The 8205-nt window shown below is 37.9% G+C and overlaps 1 pseudogene; it reads right to left on the bottom strand.

Moving 5' to 3' along the window:
- Positions 1-3242: 3242 nt before the first annotated feature.
- LOC117284715 lies at positions 3243-3591 on the bottom strand (annotated as a pseudogene).
- Positions 3592-8205: the final 4614 nt, after the last annotated feature.

Below are 8205 nucleotides of genomic sequence, written 5' to 3'. Positions count from 1 at the left end.
TAAAAAAAAAAAAAAAAAAAAAAAAAAAAGAACAAATAAACCAGATTTTAAAATGGACAAAGAACTTGAATAGATATTTCTCCAAAAAAGACATAGAAGTGGTTAATAGGCACATGAAAAAATGCTTAATATCAGTCATCATTAGGGAAATGTGCATCAGAACCACAGTGAGATGCCAACACATACCCATTATGATGCTACTATTAAAAAAAACAAATTTAGTTAATAAAAATTGTTGATTAGGATGTGAAGTAATTGGAACCCATGTGTACTTTTGGTGGGAATGGAGCATGGTGCAGTCAAAGAAAATAGTATGACAGTTCCCATAGAATTATAATTTTATCCAACAATTCCACTTCTTGGAATAGACACAAAAGAATTGAAAGCAGTGTCTTAGAGTGATACTTGTAGACTTGTATTTATACCAGCATTATTCACAACTGTCAAAAGTTTGAAGCACCTCAAATGTCATAGACAGACAATGGATAAGCAAGAAGTGTATACGTACAATGGAATATTATTTAGTCTTAGGAAGGGAAGACATTCTGGCACATGGTACATTATGGATGCATCTTGAAAATGTTATACTAAGTGTAATAAGCCAGTCATAAAAAGGCAAATATTGTATAAATCTATTTATATGAGGTATTTAGAGTAGCCAAATTCCTAGAGACAAAAAGTAGAACAATGGTTTCCAGAAGCTAGGAGAGGGGATTTGTTGTTTAATGAGTACAAAGTTTCAGTTTTATAAGGCAAAGTGTCCTGGAGATGAGTGACGATGGTTGTACAAGATGAGTGTATGTAATGTCCTTGAACTGAACACTTAAAATGGTTACTATGGCAAATTAATTTTTTTAATTCTTTTGTGGTCCTGTGGATTGAGCTCAGGGATTTCATACTGAACTATGTCCCCAATATTTTAAAAAAACGTTTTTTTAAAAAAATTTTTGAGATAAATCTTGCTAAGTCATGCATTTGCCCTCAATGAACCCAAACTTGGAATTCTCCTGCCTTAGCCTCTCAGAGTGCTGGGATTATAGGTTTGTGCCACCACACCCAGCTTGTAACTTTTATGTTATGTATATTTTACTCTAGTTAGAGATGTTTTGATTGGTTGAGTATCTGAATAGCTATTTTTCAAAAGAAGATATACAAATAGCCAATAAGCATATGGAAAGATGCTGAACACCATTAGGCCCTAGGGAAATGTGCATCAAAACCATGAGATCCTACTTTACACCTACTAGGATAGCTAAAATACAAAGGACAGACAATAAAACTTGTTGATGTGGATGGAGAAAAGTTGGAACTTTTGTATATTATTGGTAAAAGGTAAAATGTCAAAGCCACTTTGGAAAACAGTTTACAGGGTCTTCAAAAATTAAAAAGAGTTACCATATGAATCAAATTTACCTGTAGGTATATACCCAAGAGAAGGAAAACATGTCCAAAATAGAAATGTACATAGCAACATTATTCATAGTAGGTAAAAAGTGGAAACAACAAAAATACCATTCAGCTGATGGATTGATAAAGTGCAATGTATTTGTACAACTAGAAAAGTATTTGTCAGAAAGGAATGTAGCACTGATACACACTAGACGATGGGTGAGCTTGAAAATGTTAAGTGAAAGAAGTCAGTCAGAAAAAACCGTCCACATACCTATAGTTCCATTCATGTGAAATCTCCAAAATAGGATGATCTATAGGAGCAGAAAATAGAGTGGCTGTTGAAAGGGGACAAATGGAGAGTATCGATTAGTGGCTATAGGACATCTAATGGGGTAATGAAAATGTTCTAAAATTGATGATGGTGATGGTTGCACATCACGAACGCACTGAAAACCATTGAAAGGTATACTTTAAATGGGTGAATATCTCATGAAAATGTGGTTGGATTCTTTGACACTTATAGAAACAGAAGGTTTCTTTCTATCACAAACATTAATAAAATAGTTCTGTGCCATGCATTGTGTCCTAGGAGCTTCTGGAGCCAAAACACTGAACTACCCAGTTCTGCCGTCTCTGTGTTTGTAGCCCAGTACATGTGCATCATTGACACCGGGGAGAAAGTGAGGCTGAACCCAAAGATGTACCAAATGTTGTGGTGAAGGTAAGAACGGTCCTTCATGGAAGGGTTGACATTAGGGGTTCAGAGGGTAGTAGGACTTAAACAGGTATAGTCCAGCGTAAAAGGCATTCTAGCTTTGAACAAGGTGAGGGTGGGCTGTTAGCAAAGCACCTGGAGGACAATGAAAATGAGAAACAGTTATATGGGAAATGCCAAGTACTTCATTTGGCCCAGAAGTAAGAACTGGAATGTAGTGGCCCCTTGAGGAGCACATTAGATTAGGGCATTGAATGTTTTCCTTAAGAGCCAGAAGGGGTGGTGCCACATGCCTGTAATTCCAGCAATTGGGAAGCTGAGACAGGAGGAACGCGAGTCTGAGCCCAGTCTGGGCAACTTAGAGACTTAATGAGACTGTCTCAAAATTTTAAAAATAAATTGAAAAGGGCTAAGGATGTAGCTCAGTGGTAAGAGCCTTTCTTTGAAAGAAAATGTTTGGACTTGTTTCACTGGGTAAGAGACAAACGTGACAACTTTTGAGCAGGGGAGTTACATGATCAGAGCTGTACTTTAGAGAATATTCTCCCCCTCCGTGCCACCTCGACTCCCACCCTCATCCCGAATTACTCAGGGCCCATTACGCATCTCCTCTTCAGGCTAAGATATGTGAGACAATGGGCTGGACGTCAAGTCAGCAAGCACAGAAGAGACTGAAATATAAGCACAACTGGGATTAAGAGAAGATCTTAAAATCTTCCAGAAAGCCAGTCACATAGCATGCAAGAAGAATCCACACAGTTTCCATCTTCCCAAGAGCCTTGTGAGATGCTGCAAGATAATTGAGCAATGCCATAAAAATGTGAGGGAAAATAATGTTTGATCCAGAAGTCTATTCCTGGCTACAAGACTAATCCAACTTGAGGTTAAAGATCTTTTCAGAAATGCAAGGTCTCAGAAACTTTCTCTCATGAATCTCTCTTAGTTTTTAAAAGTTCTTACATAATTATTTCTGAACCTAGATACTAGTATAGAGCATAAAAACAAAGAGAAAAGCTATTTTCTCAATAAGTCATATCAAACTGTGCAAATAGTGATAATATTTTCTCTTGCTATAGTAGGGTTCTAATGACCTTAACCCAGCATAAATCTATATGCTAGGCTCATATGCAATCTCTTATACAGCCAGATAGGTTCTTCGCCAATGTCTCCTCTTGGAGTTGTAACTAATTTTGTGACCAGTTTTTATCCAAATCCACTGGTCATTGGGGCACTTCTATGTTGTAGTTGTTGCAGTACCAGAGATTGAACCCACGGCCTTCATACTAAGCTACATCCCAGCTATTTTTTAAAAATATTTATTTAGAGACAAGGTCTCACTAAAGTTGCGCAGACTGGGCCATCCTCCTTGCTTCAGCTTCCCAGAGGGCTGCGATCATAGGTGTGCACCACCACGCCCTGCTATGCTTTTGCCTTTATTTCTTGGCCAGGAATTGCTTAATCCTGAAAGTCTTATGAGATGACATGGCAAGGAATAGAGTGAAGGCTCACACTGCAACAGTGGACAAGTGCAAGATGGCTCATGCAGCTTTCTTAGAGACTGGAGGATACACTGTAGCAAAATGAGGAAATAAAGCAAGACTAGCAGTTGAATATGGTGACATGCACTTTTAATTTCAGCTACTTAGAGGCTGAGGCAGGAGGATGGCAAGTTCTAGCCCAGTTTGAGTGACTTAGCAATATCCTGCCTCAAAATAAAAATTTTAAAAAGGACTGGGGAAGCGGCTCGGGGCTCCCTGGGTTCAATTCCCACTTTTGCAAAAGCAAAAACAAACAAAGAAGGATCTTAGAAAACTGGATCCAACTTAGAAGAATGGATGGGGAAGGCCCAGGTTAAGCTGGTACAGCAGGCCTGAAGGGCATGCAGTCCAGGTCAGTGGAGGAAGCTGGTAGACCCCAGGAAGGTGATGTGTGAGGAAATAGGGAGAGGACTGGATGGAATATGTAATGTTATCAAGAAGTTATAAAGAATGCAGGATATGTGGAAGATAGGGAGGGAAAAGGAAAACAAAGTGGAAGATAGTGATTCCAGATAAAAAATATTATCAGAAAAGAAAAATAATCATAGTATATTGCACAATTCTACAACGAATGACATCAACATAGTTGTAATAGTGTAATACTTGTTTTCTTTAAAAATATAATTGAAATGCACCTATATAAAGTAAGATTATTTGATTTTCGTCTATCTAGTGCTCTTCTAGCACAAGAGATCAATAGCTGATGTTTGAAATTGACAAGTCTAGAAATACCAATAAAATTATACTGTAAAAGTCTGTGATCATAATTACTAGAAGAAACAGCTGAACATATTTAAATGGCTGCTCCTATGGAGAAGAACGAGGTTGTGGTAAAGGGTGGGTAAGAGGACTGTTTTTTTTTCATTACATGACCTTTAATTCTGAATTATTTGTTTTTATAATATTAGTGCACATTTTGAATTACACCTCTATGAAAAAGAAATCTAAGTCTGACCATGCTGTGAAAGTTTACCTGAAGAGGGTGGAAACTTATTTGGAGGGATAGTGTCATAGCAGTGACCAGAGATAGTAAGAGCCTGAATGAGGCTAATGAGGCAAACATTCAATCAAATTTATTCAACTCAAATTCAGGAAGACCTTTTTCCATTAGAAGTTTCATTAGAATGTAATCTCCTTTAAAGCAGCGATTTGTTTATTCTGTTCACTGCTCTATCCCCAGCATGTAGGATAGTGTTTAACACCTATAGAAACTCCATGAATATTTGTTGAGTGAATAAATGAATAAATCTTGATATATTTCTGCAAGGCCAAATTGCATTTTTTCTGAATTCTAAGGTGATGTTATTTATAAGATGAATGGTTCCTTAGATGGCAACAAAATAATAGCCATGCTACTTTTGTCTCTGCTCCCTCTGATCCCCCACCACCACAAAAAATGAAGAATAGAGTAGGATCTGCTTAATATTGTGGAAAGCAAGGCAATAGTACCTGCCTCCAAAACACAGGTAAGATGTGTAATGCTGACATGCATCTTCCAGGTGAATAATTAGAAGGAATGGGGACGGGTTTGCTTTATTTTGGACTGAGTTTAGGGTTTCCAAGATTCCATTCTCTTTGTCTTTTCCAAGTAGACCTGGATCAAATTCATAATTAAAAATCCATGATCTGAACTTTTCACACACACGTTTTGACAGTGTTTTGTCCAGAATGACCATGATTTTAGTTGGAATTTGAAAAAAGCAATAGTTTGAGAGGCACACATGTGTAAATATCAAATTAGTTTCTTTGGTGTGAAAAAGTAAAAGTATAAATAAGGTTCAAAATGTATACTTGATACTGTGAAATAGGAAGGAAAGGTGTAAAGGAGTAGGGGAAGTGGGAGCGGTAGGGGAAAGGAAATTAGGGAAAAGAAAAAATATGAGAAAAGAAAAAAACTGGAAACAAAGTCTTTGTAAATAGGGAGAGGTGAAGGGGGTGAAGGGAGGGCAGGGGAATGGGGAGAAAATAAGAACCAAGATACACTGTGTAAAGGTACACAATCCCAATGATGAATATTACTCTGTTGTATACCTAAAATGTACTGATAAACTTAATAAAAATAGTTCAAGAGACAAAGTGCCTGAGAAGTAATGTATCATGTTATACAACTGTCTATAAGCAGTGCCAATGGAGTTCTGCATAAATATATTAGAAAATTAAGACAGAGATGTTAGTTACCATCCAGCTCCAGCTGAAAACCACTGAACATATATTTAGTCTGCAAGCTCACTTCCTAAATCCTCTCAGAACTCTGAAGATTGAATTTTAAGCAGATGTTCTAGGGGTAAAGGACAAGCAAGATGTTTTTATAATAAATGCCACCATCTTAGCAATTTCTAGGCAGATTATAGACAAAATTTATCCATGTGCAATGGTTGCACTCTTTAGACATTTAAGTTTAGAGTATTATTACTTTCATATAATGATATTTTATCCATAAAAAATAATGTTAAGTGCACGAAGGCAAGTTACCAATGCAAGAAACCAGCAGTGGGGAAGAAGACAAGAATCTGGCTAGAAGTAGGGTACAAGGTAGACTCAGCTCAATTCCCATGCCTCCCTCCTCACTTGCCCACATGAGTATCCTTGTCCCAGCCAGGTCTGTTCCTCTATAACTCTTTGTGGCTCTTTCACCTCTGGGAATATGTCTTTCAAACTTTTGGACCTTTTACTTGGCTTCAACTTATACCAGTTAACCCTGTTAACTACTGTTAACCACTGGAATTTCTAAGCCAGTCCATGAAGCCTGTGTTATATTGGTTTGGCTTCATTGCTACTTTTATAATATGAAAACGGTTTTTAAAATTAAGATCTGGGAGAATGCTCAGAACTGAGAGGCCATTTGTATTTTAACAGTGCACACAAGACATAAAATATGTTTCTCAACCTTGCAGCTGCTAAGTAACACAAATAGTTTTCTAGTCTCCTAATCATTTGCTTATGCACTCTGACATTCTTCTGATACCATTCAAATGTTGTGCTTAAATACTCCATGATTTATGTGCACGACAGGAATAGGAAAGATTATTTTTCAATTATTCTTATTTCTTTTGAATCAGCAGCCAATATCATAGCAATTCTAGACTAAATAGTTGAAAACAGGCAGAATTTTATCAGGAAGTGATGAAGGTAGCACCCTCTCTTACGCATCAAAGCTCAGGCTCTGTCATTCCACCCTGTGTCAGGATGGGTGCTGGGTATTTGGGATAAGGAAGTGAACCAGATAGACCTGGTCCCTGTCTTCATGGAGACCATTCTTGCAGGAAGAGTCAGACCACAGTCATGAACATAAAGAGAAGTTGGGGTTGTGAATAGAGCTATGGAAATAAAGAGGTTGCTATGGGAAGAGTGACTAGAGAGTATACTGTGGTGACTGAATATTTTCATATGAGTAAGGCAGCCTCGTTCTGATAAGAGTACTGCCTAGTGGAGACAGACTAAATGCAAGGAGGCAAATAAAGAAGCTAGTTGCAGGTCATGAGCAAAATAACAAAGGGACAAAGGGTCAACAGACAAATTATCTCCCTGGAGGTGCCTTCTCAGTGTGATCTCATGGGCAAAAAGGAACTGGACAAGGCTAGAAGTAGGGAAAGACTCTTCCAAGCAGTAGAAACAAAAATTTAAAAGACTCTAATATGGGGAAAAGCTAGACATTTCCAGGAAAGAAGCCATATGGACCATAGAATAACAGCAATAGTGGAAGGAAATGAGGTTGGAGAAATAGACAGGGCCAGCTTCTTTGAGGCCTTCCAAAAAATACTGAAAGAGGGATGCAGTTCTTATTCCAAGTGCATTGAGAAAATGAAAAGGTTGCCCTCAGTCTTCTGTTCTTTGGCCTTCTGTTTCACAGTGGCTCTTTGTAAATTCATATGAGACAGATGGGCACAGGGTGTCAGTGAAGCATGAGAAGTGTCTGAAAATACAATACTTTATCTTTGGTCTTTAAAAACTTTAAAGAACATATATGCACCTGGATATCTGAATATGGTGTTTAAATGAAATTATGTCTTTGTGGATTGTTAGGTCTAAGTAACTTAGTAAGCCAAGTGGAGTCTAAATCCATTCCACCTCCATTCTCCCTAAAATTGTTGACAGGAATGGTATTTCCAACATGGAGTACTATCTGTTAAATAAATGACTAAGGTATTAGTTTGGTCAGTTAAAAACTGCCTCCAGAGCCAGGGATTGAGCTCAGTGGTTCCACTACCTGCCTGCCAAGCACAAAGTCCCAAGTTCGATTCCCGGTACCACAAACAACAACAACAACAACAACAACAAAGTGCCTCCTTCTAAATAACAAGTAAAGTAGGTCACATCAACCTACATAGTATAACAGGTTAAAACTTAATCAGTAGATAAAACTCAAAACAGTACCAAGGGAAAACATGGGTAGGGAAACAAAATAAAACTGAAAGTGAAGTCAAAACAGTGTGCTCTCCAGGCATAGTGGTGGCACAGGCCTGTAATCTCAACGCTTAGGAGGCTGAGGCAGAGGATCACTGAGAGTTTGAGACCAGCCTGCACTACATAGAGAGATACCATCTCAAAAAAAAAAAAAAA

The sequence above is a fragment of the Fukomys damarensis genome, unplaced genomic scaffold, assembly GCF_012274545.1.
Source record: "Fukomys damarensis isolate Sample0158 unplaced genomic scaffold, DMR_v1.0_HiC HiC_scaffold_39, whole genome shotgun sequence".
NCBI lineage: Eukaryota > Metazoa > Chordata > Mammalia > Rodentia > Bathyergidae > Fukomys > Fukomys damarensis.
Note: the sequence above shows the minus strand (reverse complement) of the source record. Positions and strands in the feature narration are given on the sequence as shown.